The sequence below is a fragment of the Sylvia atricapilla genome, chromosome 2 (genome assembly GCF_009819655.1).
Source record: "Sylvia atricapilla isolate bSylAtr1 chromosome 2, bSylAtr1.pri, whole genome shotgun sequence".
NCBI classification, from domain to species: domain Eukaryota; kingdom Metazoa; phylum Chordata; class Aves; order Passeriformes; family Sylviidae; genus Sylvia; species Sylvia atricapilla.
The window spans coordinates 7,826,169-7,842,247 of NC_089141.1; positions in this window are offsets into that span (position 1 = coordinate 7,826,169).

Here is a 16,079-nt window from a genome sequence, read left to right on the forward strand (position 1 = left end):
AAAAAAGTCCAAATAAAATTTGAAAAACAACCTATATGTGCCTGTGTCAGAGACTGGAAAAGGTAATCTATTTTAAGACATCTTGAGGGCTTGGAATGTGTGGCAGGGGGTAGGTCAGGCCTTGCTCTGGTGAGATAGAGCCCTGCCCCTCATACTTCTCACCCCTGCAGTGTTGGTCAATCATGGCACACTGGAGGCAGCCCCAGTTTTGCCTAACCCATTCCCTGAGTGGCCAAGACACCAGGAGTCCCTCCTTGGAAGAAAGACTCTAAGTGGGTCAAAAAGGTTTAAGAATGATCACCACCACGTTGTCCTTTAACCCTACCTTCATCTTGGAGCCTTACATTGCTGTAACCCAGGAGCTGGTGGCTATGTCTGTTTTGCTATATCTGTCTTTTCTTTCTGTTTTTCTTGCTGCTTCTTCCTCTCTCTTCTCACAGAATGTAACATTGAACAGGTTTAAAGGTTTTCTGTGTTCAGCGGCCTAACTCTATGCCAACTGTATTTACTCCTCTGCAATGTTACTTAATTTTCTATAGTTTTCCAGTAAACTTTTGTGTGTTTTCACTTCTCGAGAATATTTGGATGTATTTCTTTCCTTTGTGTCTACCCAGAGAAAAAGAACCTTGGTTTAGTCCTAGGTTTGAGTGACCGGGGTGTAACAGTCTGAGATGGAGGAAAGAAAGTCTCAGAGTTCTCTGCATGGAACATAACCATGGGTTATCCTGGTTACCTATCAGGAAGGTTAATTGATTGAAAAGAGGTTGTAGCAAGGTTTGGGTTGGATTCCTGTTCCAGGCAACCAGTGACAGGACAAAAGGAAATGGCCTCAATATGTGCCAGGGGAGGTTCAAGTCAGACGTGTCAGACACTAAAAGTGTAGTCAAGCACTGGAATGGTCTGCCCAGGGAAGTGGTGGAGTTACCATCCCTGGAGGTGTTCAAGAAACCACTGGCTGCAGCACTCAGTGCCATAGTTGACAAGGTGCTGATCAGTCAAAGGTTAACTTGATGACCTTGGAGGTGTTTTCCAACCTTAATGATTCTGTCATTCTGTAAATGAGGTCATCTTCACAAAATATTGATTCTTGTGCCAGTGTGCCCAGGAAAACAAATGGACGTGTTTCAACATACAGAGTTAAACACAGCAGACTTCTACCTCTAAGCTGGCAGAAACTGAGAAAGACCATTTGAGTAGATATAGCATCAAGACAAAAAGGATTGTGCAAGCAGTGTTTGTCCCAGGTAACAAGCTTGTGGGTTTGTACTGAGAACACCCTGTGGGAGAGTCAGAGTTTAACTGAGAATGGTGCTATGGTAGCGGGAGTTTGATTATTGGTTGTTTCTCTGTTTATCCTCAGGTTAACGGGGGATCACATTAACTCTTGCTCTTGAGTAAGATGTAGATGCTGTGAACTAATGTTCCACTGAGAAGATAAGAAGGAGGAGAGAGATGAGAGTTTCTGGACACACAGTTTAAGCTGTCAAAGAGGAGATAAGATTCCTGAGTACAGTTTCCAGACAGAAAAAAAAAAAAAAAAGAAAAAAAGGTGATATAGGGTATAGGGAAGAAAGTTTCCTTTTAGAAGAAATTATCTCATTTTAGTTTAAAATAGAGAGATCATATAGAAAGGAGGGGCTTTTCCCAAATGTAATTATATGGCCAGCAATAAAATCTTACAATTTTAATAGTGCAAGACAACAAATGAACACAGTTCAAAATGATTCCTACTTAATAAATAAATAGAGGGAAGCTAAATGTCCTCTTCAAATTTTCATAAATTATTTGGAAAAGTGACAAAATATTAGGTAACAAATCTTAGATAATACGAAATTATACAGTAGAATAAAACAAAAACCCAACTTTGAGTACCCGCACAATGATTTCACTATCCAGATATGACTGAGTAAAAAACAGCAGATGAAATTCGGGGCAGGTGAAACTCAGATAAGATAAAAACTATTTACTATATCATTGAGAAACTCTTTATTAAAAAAAAAAAAAAAAAAGCCTTAATTCCTCTAAACACAAATTATGTGCTCAAAAAGTGTGTAGGAATTTTCTGGAACAGATGAAAGGAAACTGAAGATTAAGAAGCACTACTGTAAGTCAACCTATATATCTTTCTGGTGCGTTTAAATCTGAGATGTTGCATGTTCTTATCCCCTCATCTCAAAGGTAACATAATAATTTGGGGAAGACAAGAAGAATGGATATAAAGATTGCCAGAGGTATGGAAGAGCTGCAAGAGAGAATGTAAAGACTGAAAAGCTGCTTAGAAGTAGTAGCTTTTTTCTTAGAGTAGAGATCTGAGGGAGTATATTTAAGTAACTACATTCAAAATCATGGAAGAAATGATGAAGAATCATTATTCATGATTTATTATAAAACAAGAACTGGAAAGTACAAAATTAAATAATGAGAGGTTTTAAGAGGAACAAAAGGAAGTGCTGCTTTAAACCATGCTTAATTAAGCTGTAGAATTCCTTGCCAAAGGATGCTGTGTATGCCAAGGTATAAATTGGTTTAAATGCAATTAGAGAAATTCACGGAAGAAAAGACCTTCAACACTTATTAAACACACAGATAAGGATAAAAGCACTGACTAATGAAGTATCTAAACCACAGGATTATATTTTACTGCATCAGGGAAATACCTGAACTTAGATGGATTTTGGCCTCTGAACAGAGAAAGAGTTGAACAACAGGGAGGTTTGAGCAATGTGTTTTCTTAATAAGCCTCACCTTGCTGACAGTGGGGCCTCATGGAGTGTTGCCACCCCTTCATAGAACTGCCATCTGGAGATTCAGGACAATGAAAAGAATTATTTAAGGCTTTGATGGTTGGGTTCAGGAACTTTGGCTGCTGTGCATTTGATAAGGTATGATCCTGAAACATGGCAAAAATGAGGATCAAGGTTTTGTCCTTTAGGAGAACAGATTTGGGCCTGTTTACGATCTGCTTGGAAGGATACTGTAGGATATGGTCCTGTAGAGAAGAAGAGGAGACTAGGAGAGCTGGATGATTTTCCAAAGCCGTATATTCCAGTCTCAAGAATGGTCTGCTCCCTGCACAGGAAGCCAGGAAAAGATCTGAGCAGGCCTACAGGAATGACCTAAGAGACCCTGACAAAGAAAGCATACAATTGGTGTTAGTGCCACAGAAGTATAGACACACTGTGTTAGTGTGGAGGGGCAGGGCCAAGAAAGCTTAAATCCACATGAAGCTCAATCTGGCAAGAAGGTCAACCAAGAGGACTTCCATAGAGGTATTTCAACAACAAAAATAAAGGCAAGAAAAACATGGATATGCTGCTGGATGAAGAAGGTGACCTGGTAATGTTAGCATAGGAAAGACATAATCATGGAATATTTATATGCGGTGCTTTATTGAGGAGCTCTGGGAGTCGGGGTACAGACCCAAATCCAACTCCAATGAGGCCTCAAAAGGTGTACAGTCTTATACCCTTTTGTTATACAACTCTATGTTAATCATTAAGCCTCCCATTGTTCTATTGTATACACCCAAGCATGAATTTTGATAAATACCCTCTCTTGTGAGGGTATGATTCTGGTTTAAGGTAAAAATCAAGTTCAGCTACCAACAATCATTACAATTATATCGTCTATCATATGATGATTAGGTATAGTTTCACCTGACCTAGTAGAGAATAGCTTTATTTCTTAGATACATAGGCCTAAGTACAAATTGTCCTAATCCTCCCTCCCCCTGATTACCCAGGCAAAGTTACACTTGATTTGGTTAAAACAATAGCATGAAAGCAACATCGTGGTTGCAGTGAAGCTGAGGTTCTATTCCCCATCTTTGCAGCTGCAGAAATAATTTTAATTTTAACCCTATACACTATCAGTAACAGAGCACTTGGACAAAGACCAAGGTACTCAATGATATCTTCATGTTGGTCTATTTTGTTCAGACTAGCCTTTAAGAGTCCTGACTCCCTAAGACCTGTAGGAAAGTTGAGTGTGGAAGATTTGCTCTTGGTGCAGGAGGATCAGATTAGGGAATGCTGAAGCAGACTGAATCCAGAGAGGATGTACCCACCAAATGCTGAGAGCTGTCCAATGTCTCTGTGAGGCTACTCCAGATTGGATTTGAATGGTTGTAGTGACCAGGGAAGATTCCTTAGTACTGGACTCGGAGGAAGTAAGTGCCATTTCTGTGCTATTAACAGGAAAGGAGGAGGATCTGAGGTAATAGATGTTGGTCAGCCCTACCTTGATCCTTGAGAAGATGATGGAGAAAACTATTCTGGATAGCACTTCCAGACACATGAAAAGGCAAGAAGGTGATTTGGAATAGGCAACATGCAATATTATCATAGGGGAAATGGTGTCTGAACATTTCATTCTACAATCAGATGACAGGATGAGTAGATGAGGGGGAGATCCATGGACACTTGTTTATCTTGACTTCAGCCCTGTCCACTATGATATCAAAATTGATAAACCAGTGGAGTACAGACTGGGTAAACAGCGGAGGTGGGACTGAAAACTGACTGAACAGCTTGGCTGAAATCATTGGGACCATTTGTATTAAGCCCAGCTCTAGACCAATCCCTAGGCGAGTCCTCTGGTAGTAAATACTGTGTCTAATGTTGCTTACTATCCTCATTAATGGGCTGAATGAATGGACAGAGAGCACTCTCAGCAAGCTTGCAGATCACCCTAAGCTGGGAGGAATTCTTGATAGAGCTCCTAGATGGTTTTGCAGCCCTTCAGAGGTGTCTTCAAAGGCTGAGGAAATAAGCAGAGCGATTTGGTCAGGAAGTTCAACAGTCCTGCACCTGGGAGTGGAATATTCAGATGAACCACTGCGGGCTGGAGGCTGATCTGCTGAAATTCAGCTTGGCACCCTGGTGCATCCCATGCTGACCAGGAGGCAACAATGTTTCCTCTTGGCAAATAAGTCACCAGCCTTGCCAGAGGCATTAGGCTTAGAATGAGCTAATTCAGGCACTTGTAGAGGGAAGGAGAGGGAAACTAACAAAAGCCTCAAAACGAAAACATGGCTACAGAACCCTGCTTCTCTAAAGGTATTTTCTTCTTTCTGCACTTTCTAATATGCCAATTCAAATTCTCTAGGTGTGAGCACTTGTATTCATGTGTACTGACTTTCATTATCCTTGTACTCAGGGTGGGTCACTGTTAATAATATTCCCCATCTTCTACCTTTGCCTTGTAACATTTGCATCTGTGTTATGAATGGTAGGGAATTCTTTATGCCTTCCCTTATTCTTTATGGTTTTAATAGACCCCTCTTTTGAACACTTGCAAGTGCAATATTCATTTCATTAAATTGGATTTGCTTCTATGAAATTATCTTTCTCCAGGATCATACTTTTATTTGTATCCTGGAGGGTTGTCTGATATTCATTAATATTTATATTCTCTTTTTATCACAATGCACTCTTAATGGCTAATTAGGTCCCGTATTCCATGGCCTAAAGCACACCCAGAGCAATTCTTCAGCTTGGTTTTTTAACCTAGATTGCAAAACCACACTGACTATATTCCATTCTCCATTTTATGCAGGATCAATATTAATCTGACATGCTTTCCCCGGTCCACCTAGTGGGCCTCCACCTGGTGGACTGTGGTGGTTAACTTCTGCTCTCGTGACAAATTCTCTTTTATCCCTCCTAGGAAGAACTTTATTTGTCCTGGCAATGAAATCTGGAGAGGGGCCCAATCTCATTTGCTTGACTGAAAGTGTAAATGAGGGAAAAGTGAGTGAAAAGACATGTTTTTACTGAGAAATGGGTGGAGGATTAATTTTCGGAGTCTTTCATTGGAACATGCTTTTCAGAGACACAAGCTTGACAAACAAACAAGAACTAAATCTCAGGGAGGAGCTGAAATGATGTTTGGAGAATCAAACATAATACAGTCATGCATCATCTGTTGTTGCTAAGGAAACCAACTTTGGGTTCCTGTCAGCGGGATTCTTCAAAATCATCAAAGCAGACACCACTACTGACTGCCAGCTAAGCCACCTACTGCTGTAAAGATCAATTTCTTCTCCTATTTGTAGAGGAGGTCAATATATTAGTTGTATGAAAAAAAGAGAAATATCATCAGAAAATCATTGCCTCTGCAAGATGGCTGCAATGGCATTTGTCCCAGCCAGCAGCACCCACACTCCCACTGGAGCAGCAGTGGGTGAGAAGACACAGCACTTGCTCTGCAAAGCTTTCAGTTCTGAAAGTATTCAGATTGTGTGCCTGAGTGTAAAACCTCATGGATCCATGGTGTTTAAAAATGTCATTGGTATGGTCTCCAGTTGTGTCAGTCATGGCTGATTTCTCCTGATCCCTTCTGCCTTGTAACTGTATGTATGAGATTCTTTATTTAATCTTATATATGCTTAGTATTTAAAAATATAATTATTTGGGAATCTTGCTTTCTTTGTTGCTAACTCTGTCTATGATGGTTTGTTGTGTTTAGAGTCTTTCTGCCTATTTGCTATCATCTAGTCATATATTCTGATGCTATCTTAATTTCTGTCACTCATTCATCTCCAGACAATCCTGTCCCACTAAGCTGCTCATCAAACACTCCTCCTTATTTCACTTTTCCTTTCCACACTTCCCACTTTCCCTCAGCTTTAGTCTCTGTTCATAGCTTTTCTTTTCCCAGAAATCTTCTGGTTTTTTTCTTTTCTCTACTTTAATCTCTAGCCTATTAACTTATTTAGTACAGGTTTTGCTGGAGATCTCAGGCAAAAGTAAAGAATGGAATGAAAAGAGGATAAAAGGAAAGTAAAAAGAAGAACCTTTCAGGCTGGTAACTGGACTGTAGAAAGCTTAATCAGCAATTTAGACTGCCAGAATTTGAAAGCTTTTGCAATTCTAGGTAGGAAAAAAGTGACCTGCCAACATGGGCTGCTTTTGTAATCACAACAGTATGATGCAAAACAAACAAAATGTTTATTTTTGGTTCAAGCCCTTGGGTAAAATTCCTTATACAGATCAATGACTATCTTGAACAGAATTCCCTCTCTTTAAGAGAACTTAAAGGTGTGTGCTTACTTACAGTGGTGCAATTAATTTTTTATAAATAACTTACATAACCTGAAGACATCCTAGGACGACTTTCTAGTCTACTGGTCAGGACAATAAGTGTAGTCCTATGGGAAGATATCCCTCCTGGTGTGACCATTTAAATTATCTTTCCTAAGTGAAGCAGTGACGATGAGCAATTGGGATGCCTAGTCATCTCCTGGCCTCTTTTTCTTACCTTCTCTGATAGTACTTAAAATGGTCTCCTGAAAGCAGTTCTCAAGCAGAGCAGTGATTAGCCCTGACTTTGCACTTCTGCATGAATGTTCAAACACCTGATCTATTGAAGAATTCTACCTCTTCTCTATCTCTGCCCTTCAGGCAACTGCATGAAACTTGTCTTGGAAAAAACTTTTCTGGGATGATTTGACAAATTCTCCTCCAGAGCTGCAAGCTGAGTATGTAAGAAAGGATTGTTCTGAAGTTTAATGATTTCTGAAGTCCACTTTTTGGATCCGTAGGGAACAAATTTATGATCAAAATAAAAGACATTTGGGACCTCCCCCCCCCAAATCATTAATTGTACCTGGTGCACGCAGTACAAGTGTCACTCTTTCATTACTTAGGTCTATTTCTACTGTCTATTCTTGGGAATAAAGGGGAGGAACTGGGTTTTGCCATCACTTAGTCAGCTTTTCTGCATGTGGATCATATAATAGGGCTAGGAACAAAGACAGCCTGTTATAGGAAGTCTGAAGTTACACACAGTTACAGAGGGTGCCTCCTCTCTGATTCCTCTCTTGGTGCACTTCTCTACGCAGAGGTTGAGTCAGGATGATTAGATTCTCTGAACTTGACTATTCAGGAGCCTCTTAAATGTGCCCTAATTTTAGCTCTCTGTTTCCAGGTGCCTTTGTCTGAACTGTTTATATGTTTGGAGGTGGAAATTTGGCCTTTTTTTTTTTTTCTTTTTTTTTTTTTTTTTAAGTTAAAAGTAATTGCAGCAAGAGGAATGAATTTTAATGGACTGTTCAGAGCAAAGTGTCACCTGGTGTGGCTCCTGGACACGCTCTGTGACAGGTTGAGCCTGCCCATAGTTGAAGCCTTCCCCCCAACCCCTCTACAAGCATATTTGCATAGGAGGATGTTATTATTATGATACAATATTCAGATCTATATAGAATAACTGATCTCTCTACTGGCCAAGAGAGGTTACATATAATAATAATTGAAATAGATGTTTATCTTTTAAAAAAACCTGAAGAGCAGAGCCTTTAGTTTTTCCTAGGCTGAAGAGTAATTTCCATAGTGACACAATAAAATTTGCAGAGTCTGTAAAAATATAATTTCCCTTAGGGAAATAAAAAATATGATGGTGGGATGGATGCATTTGGCTTCTTATGAATAGTCTATTTGAGATACTGCATGCTATTTTTCAAGAAAACAAGCACAGGAGTGATGACTTTGGGCAGGAATGAGGGCAAAGAAAGATGTGCAAGAAATTGAAAAAGCTACTTTACAAGACGAGGCTGAAAGAATGCCTTATTTATCAGAGCTAAAGCAAGACCAATTCTTTTTAAATGGCGATGGGAGATATACCATAAGCTAAGGAAAATAATTGTTTTGGATAAATTTAAACTAAATATGCTGTCACTGAGAATCTGGAATGGACCTCTCAAAAATATTGGAGGTGTTAAAGAAGGTGATTACTCTAAGGCAGACTGTCAACTGTTAAAAGGAACTACATGACCAAAGGTTTTCTACCTAGGGTCTCAAGCATACTTTATTGAAAGTAGATTAAGAACTTCCAGGAGTCACTATAGCTGAAAAAAAAATAACATACTAAAATAAAATATTTTTTACTTTGAAAAATTAGTGGTCTAAAATAATAACCTCAGTGCATCACTCTTTTTCAATCAAATGTTTCTTGAACTTTATTGTTATCCAGAATTCTAGATTTTTGGTATATAAACGCATAATTATGTACATATTAATGCATATGTGTATCCATTTATTCCAGTAACTGATGGAAACTAATATAAAGCATCAGTGTTTCCTGTGAAGCAGAAAATCCAATTTCTTGTAGATGACAACTATTGCACAGTATTTATGTGACTTCAGCATCAAAATTACCTGAAATTTATTCTCCTTTCTGTTGCTAGTTATCTATAGGCATGTCTTATAGTAAATGATGCTGATCTGTTATTTTCCACAATTCATATAAGAAACTTGAAAAGTGGGAACTAGTGGACATTTAAATTTTCTGATTTTTTTTTTTTTTTGTCATCGACTCTGTAGCTTACTATCAATATGTGTGTAGGTAGATTGTATTTAATTTTGTTGGTGTGGAATGATCATAAGACTCTTTCAGTCATCAGACAGAAGAGGAAAAGGAGCTTTGATGACCTGTAACCTGAAGGTTAGGGTTTTGTTAAAAACAAAACCAAGCAAAACAAGCACAAAACAAAAGGAAAATACACAACCTCCCCAAAAAACAACCCAAACCAGTTTTCAATAAAACCCTCTATGATAGTCAATTAGTAGTGGGACCTGCTGGAGGTTGTACTTAACAAATCTCCATTAATTTTTAGAGATGAGTAACTCTATCCAGAGAAATTTGTAACACACTTACCTTATGTGTTGGTTTGTTTTTTTATCTCACCTTTGCTATGAACAAAGTTTGAGATTAAAAATAAACAAAATTGCACTGTAATTAGATGAAATGTTGCTCTTGTTTAATCAGTTTAAAAGGATGTATAGAAGATTTTGATATATTTGAATGGCATTTAATATGTATGCAAACATTTAAACACAAAAATAGTAGATTTGTCTTTTGGTAAAGCAGCACTAAGTTATCAGCTGACATGTCTCCTGTCAATGCATAATCTTTCATTTGTCTTGTTCTCTTTCTAAAGATCCCTTAAATATCCCTTTTGATTATCCTTCCCTAATCAGTCGACTGCTAAAATAATGACCTTTCTCATCAGCCTTGGCCATTCTAACTTCTCCCATAGGTGGAGATTCATAAATCCATAATTTTGAATGGTCTGTATCATAATTAAACTGTGTATGAAAATGTCATAATTCTGCAATACTCAGCCTTCTTACTGGAGAATGAAATATCGGACACTCCAGGAGCTATCTGTCCTTTTTTTTTTATTTGAAGGAGGATAAGGAGGAGGCCTCAGAAGAGACCTTGTTTCAAATCTGAAACTGGAGATTATTAGTTAAAACCTTCTCAGCAAAACTGATTCTTCTTAGGAAATTCCCATGCCAGTAACTTATTCTCTTTTTATGCTTTTTGAGATCCACCCCACCTGCTGCAGCAGGAGAAAAATGCCCTTTCTCTTTAGTTAAATGGAGTAGGTTTTTACCATCCTTATATTTATCTTGCTCATTGAAGAATCCAGCTAGTAATCCTCTTTCCTATTTTTAAACATATTTAACTTATTTTAATTGAATTAAAATTCTAAGTAATCCTTAATATTATCCTCCTTTTGCTTTGTCAGAAAAAGTAAAATTCTTGCAAGCTTCACTGGTTGCAATTCTGGACTGTAAGCTCTGGGTTTAGCTGAGCTTCTTCTGTTTTCAGGCAGACTTTGTACCTCTTGCTGCTTGCAATTAATAGCAAAGAAAAAAAAATCTGATTGACAAATGGTATAATCTTTGGTCATAAATTAAGTATATTTGGGGCAGTGAAATGCCACTGAAATGTCAACTTGCAAGAAAAATTACTGTAAAGCATGTTGAAAGTCAGACAGGCTGGAAGAGTATAGAAGACAGGTAGATAAAGAGGTGACTGTATCTTTTCTCTCTCACTTTCCTTCCCGTGGGAAACCTACAGCAGCCTCTTGCTAGAGGAGCAACAATTCAGCACTTAAAGAACAGCAAGAAAAAGGCAAGAAATTAATCCAGAAGCAAGGAACAATAACCCATTATGACACCAGCAAATATGTGTGTCTTTATATAATCTTGTGACTGTCTCAATTATTGACTGTTCTCTGTTAGCACAGAACTGTGAAATTTCTGGATAGTTATGGACACTGAATTTCTAGATATCTCTCTAAGATACACACCTATACAAAAGGAAAAATCAGTGCTCCTGAAAAATCAGTAAGTGTGTTATAAACTACTTACTTCAGTAGTAGGTCATACAAATGTGCAAAGGGATATAGATCTAATAACATGGAAGAATTATTAATATCCTTTAATTTTTTTAAATAGATATTTGAAATTATTATCTAGCAAAAAATTGTAGGAGACAGAAATTAAACATTAGTCAATAATTACTTTTTATGCATAATAATTGTGTTATGTTTCTTACAGGAACCACAGGCCTAATTTTAAAAAGGCAAAATATTTTTTAAGGAAAAATATCTCTTTTGAAATGCATACATATCTGTTCCCACACACATATACCTATGTATCATAAATACCATATATCATACACCTTATGCATTACATTTTTTGACTTTTGCTTTCAATGGTGAAACCTATATCTAGTAAGGCCTTATAAAGATGTTCATAATTGTGGCAAAACATTGGTTATGACATTGTAATTTTTCCCTCAGGTGTTACTTTCTTGTTTTCTTGGTACTTACTCAAATGAAATTAAAATCAAAACAAAAACGTAAATATATGAAATCACCTAAAAAATATTTCAACTGGAATTGTTGAGCTAGGATGATAATGTTAAGAATTAGGGTTAAGAATTTCTGTGGTCACAAAGCTGGGGAATAGAACCTCAGCTTCACTGCAACCACGATGTGCTTTCATTGTTCTGACCAAATCAAGTATAACTTTGCCTGGGTAATCGGGAGGGAGGATTAGGACGATTTGTACTTAGGCCTATGTATCTAAGAAATAAAGCTATTCTCTACTATGTCGGGTGAAACTATACCTAATCATCATATGATAGACGATATAATTGTAATGATTGTTGGTATCTGAATGTGATTATTATCTTAAACCAGAATTGTGAGATCACAAGGGAAGATATTTACCAAAATTCATGCTTGGGTGTATACAATAGAAAAATGGGAGGCTTAATGATTAACACAGAGTTGTGTAACAGAGAATATAATATTGCATGTCTTCTGCACCTTCGTTGGAGTTGGGTTTGGGTCTGTGCCCCGACTCCCAGAGCTCTCAATAAAGCACTGCATGTAATCATCCATGATTGTCTTCCTCGCTCACAATAAGTCCTTAACAGGTATTGTTAGTATAGCCTTTAAAAGTACTTAACCCTGAGATGCAGCCCATAGGGATACGTAATCACAGCCAGGGGATTGGGATGGAATTAAGTCAGGAGCTGAGCAGCCCTGCCAGCACCGTGTGCCATTGTATGGTTCACAAGCTGCACAAATTAACTTTCAGGCCAGTCACAAAGGCCTCGCATTTAGCCTGCACCGTGTAATATCATCAGGGAAATTGTTTCTTGCCTGTGTGCATTTAGGTTCCAGCAAAACGCGTGATGCAAAACATGTAATACATTTTGTGGTTACTGAAGAAAGGAAAAAAAAAAAGAAGAGGCAGGTAAGTGAACTGTCAGTCTAAGGGATGCAGTGAGATCTGGCTGGCACTACTTTTGTTACTGATACTGCTGCATCTGCCATGTCACTCCTATTCTCTGTGCTCACTCAAGGGTGAGGACACTTAAAATATGAAAATAGGAATCTGCACTGCCTATTAAAAGCTGCATATTTATGTGCCTGTTTGTGGTTGTCTCTACTGTCCCTTGCTGCTCTTTCTTCCTTGCAAACATTTTTCTGCATATTTTAATAGCAAGTTTTGGTGAAAGCATTGACAGAGTTTATTATTGCCCTGCTTCTGAAAAGAAATCATTCTAGCTTGGAGCTAAGTAATTTTCATTGCATCCTGTTGAAGATGTTTAATTAATATAAATCAAAATAAACAGAAAAACAAATATATTATGTTTGATCTGATTAGATATGTGCATGTGCTGTACGTTTTTCAGCATAATGTAAGACAATCTTAATAAAATAACTAGAGGCTATCTACTTGTGGTATGGTTGTTTTTCCCTGAAAAGGATCACGTGAAGAGGAAAAAATATATGATAAATTATTTCTGTCATTTGAACAATATAGGTACTAGCCATTTGCTCATTCTTTTGACCAGAATACTTCTATTTTAATGAAAGTGGTACAAAGTTTTGTGTTTAGTGCACTAGCGTGGCCAAATCTGCATTACTGTGAAAGGTGTGGAGCAGCTGGGGAGTGGGAGCAATCTAGAAGTTGAAACATGGTGCTTCTGGGAGGAACTTAGTCCAGGAGAGCTTCTCCACTGTCTCATCTGGGTTGCTTCTGGGAGCTTAGCTAGCCTGAGTCCAGCAGATAAGCAATCATGAGAGAAACATGTTTTGGGGTTTTTTCCTTGTGAATCTACTTGGACCCTGTCATTTCAGGCTGCTTAATGTTTCTGTTATCACAGTTTCATAATATTGCTGCACGATATTAAAACATGAGTGTTTTGTTCTTCTAATCTCTTGTCCATTCCTGCTTGCTCATTCCTACAAGTCATTGTATCTCTGGCAGGACCCAATCTATAATCATCAGTATTATGTAGAAACATGAAGGTGTCTTTATGGTAGCATAGTAGTTCCTTACAGAATTTTTTAGCTTTGCTTGTGTAATGAACGAATGAACACTTATTATTCTTTTTTTCATAGTTCTTCATGCTTGTTGGGGGTTTGGCTTTTTTTTTTTTTTTTTTTTTTTTATTCCTTCTTATCTATAGAATTTTTCGCACAAGTTGCTAAGAAACACTGACTACTGGTCACTTATGGGTACTTTAGAAAACAAAGAAGTGGCCAAGCTCAGGGGGAAGGAAGGCATCCGGTTACATTGCTCTCATTCTTGGGAGTTCCTCTCTGAGGGGCAGAGATACCCAGGGATTTGGGGTAGGCAAAGGAGGGCTGGGGCAGCTGCTAGCTCTCTTGCTCTGGGGCTTCAGAAAAGGACAGTCAGAGCTACTGCTGCCTGGGGAAAAGGATTTGCTGACACTGGGAGCTGCTGCTGCTGCTTCTTCTTCTCCTTCTTCTTTGTCTTCTTCTTCTTTCAGTGGGATAAGCCTCTGCTCGTGAGAAGGACCTTATTAACACCTACCTCACTAAAAGAGGAACATGTCCCCATCTGCTTGGGTGCCCAGGATCCTGAGCTCGCCTCTCCCTACCCTGCTCAGAGCTGGGCCCCAGCTGTCCTGCCCCCACCACTTCTTCAGCACTTCTCTGGGTTTTCAGCACTGCTCTGGGTTTTCTTGCATAGCCCCACACCACCCTGCTCTGCAAGGATGTCCCACATTTCCAGCTACCACCACAGAGCTTCTGGTACATCTCACCCACCAGCCCAGGATTTCAGCTCATTCCTGCTGTTCCTGCTTGCTGCTCCTCAGAGTCCTGCAGGGGCACTGGGATCAGACTGCCCCAGGGTTTTGTGAAGCAAAGCCTCTCCTCCATCCCTTCCCATCTCAGCCAAAAGGGCTGTCACAACGTTCCTAGTTCTGTTTTGTTTCTAATGCCATAGTTGTTGTTGTTTGCTTGCCTTGTTATATATACTAGTAAAGACCTGTTTTCTTATATCCTTACCTGAAAGCCCCTTAATTTCAAAATATAATGATCAGGAGGGTTTACATTTCAAGGGAGGCTCCTGCCTTCCCTAGCAGACACCTGTCTTTCAAACCAAGGCAATGCTGAAGATTTATGCTGATTTAAAAGTAAACTCTGTTACACCATTTCCTTGTGGGCTTACCTCTGTAATCAGTGATGTTAGAGATGATACTGTAGATGAGGTTCAGCTTGTTGCTGTGCTATTTCAAATAACCTATGCTACCAGCATGGAGTTTGAGGATGGATCAGAGTGTGTTTCCCCATAGTTTTGATGGTTTCCAAAGTGGGAGTGGTTTGGTGTGGTTTGGGGTAACTTGGTGCCATAGGAAGGACTAGTGCATGGAGAGCACTTAAATTGCTCTTGGCCTGGGAAGGTGGAGGATCCTCCAATGCAAAGTTTAGTTAATCTGCATTAAAATAACCTTTACAGTCCCATTTCAAAATTTATTAATGATTGTCATCTGTGACTTTTGCCTAAAGCACTTGATCTATTCCCACTCGTGCCATCCACTACACTGAACAATCTTGCTCATAAAAATGCAGGGCTTTTCTTCCACGTTGCTCTTGAAGATGGTTAATATTTCCCATGAAAGCAAAGTCTTGAAGGAATCTCTTCCAGGCAGTGAAGAATTTTTCCATCTGCAATGATCTCACTTCAGGCAGAGAAACTCTTCTAAAAGTATGCCACCTATAAAGTATTTTTACTTTAACCTTTCCAAAGGAACGAATTAGTCCTTTTTAGCTTTGTAGGCATAACACATGGGAAGCTATTTTACCTTTCTTTCTGGTTGTTTTGTTGGTGATGGGTTTTGTTTGGTTGGTTTTTTGTTGTAGGTATTTTTTTTTTCAGATTTTTTTAATCAACAGTGAATGTTCAAAATCAGCTTGAGTGTTTGGATAGACTTATTGAAATTAGAAATGCAAAATACACAAAAGCAAATATTTGTAATATACTTGTGCATCCACTGAAATAGGTTATTCAGGAAATGCCTCAGGTTTGGGGTTTATATGAGCTGTATCTTCAGTTTTGCCTAGTATTGAAATACCATTTTGGAAAGTCTTTGTTCTTGGGGTCATGATAAAAAAACTGAGTGTACCGGTGAACAAATTCATTACTCTATTGCTACATACATTTGTTGTCTAAACACTTGGGCTACTTCATGCTTCTTGTTGGATACCTGGTTATAAATGGAAGCTGCAGTGCAAGAGACAAATGTTAAAATGTGAATGAGACTACTGGAAATGAAAATGAGGGGACGAATGTGGTTTGGTTGCCAAAAACCACGTTCAGATATTTCTCTCTTCAGTTAAGTTCTATATTAAAGTCAAGAGAATAGTGTAAAGGAACCCAGAAAGCAAAAAATATTTAATCAAAAGGCCTGCATTAATCCTATTGTAATCTCTATTGTGAGGAATTGTTGAAGAAGATTGC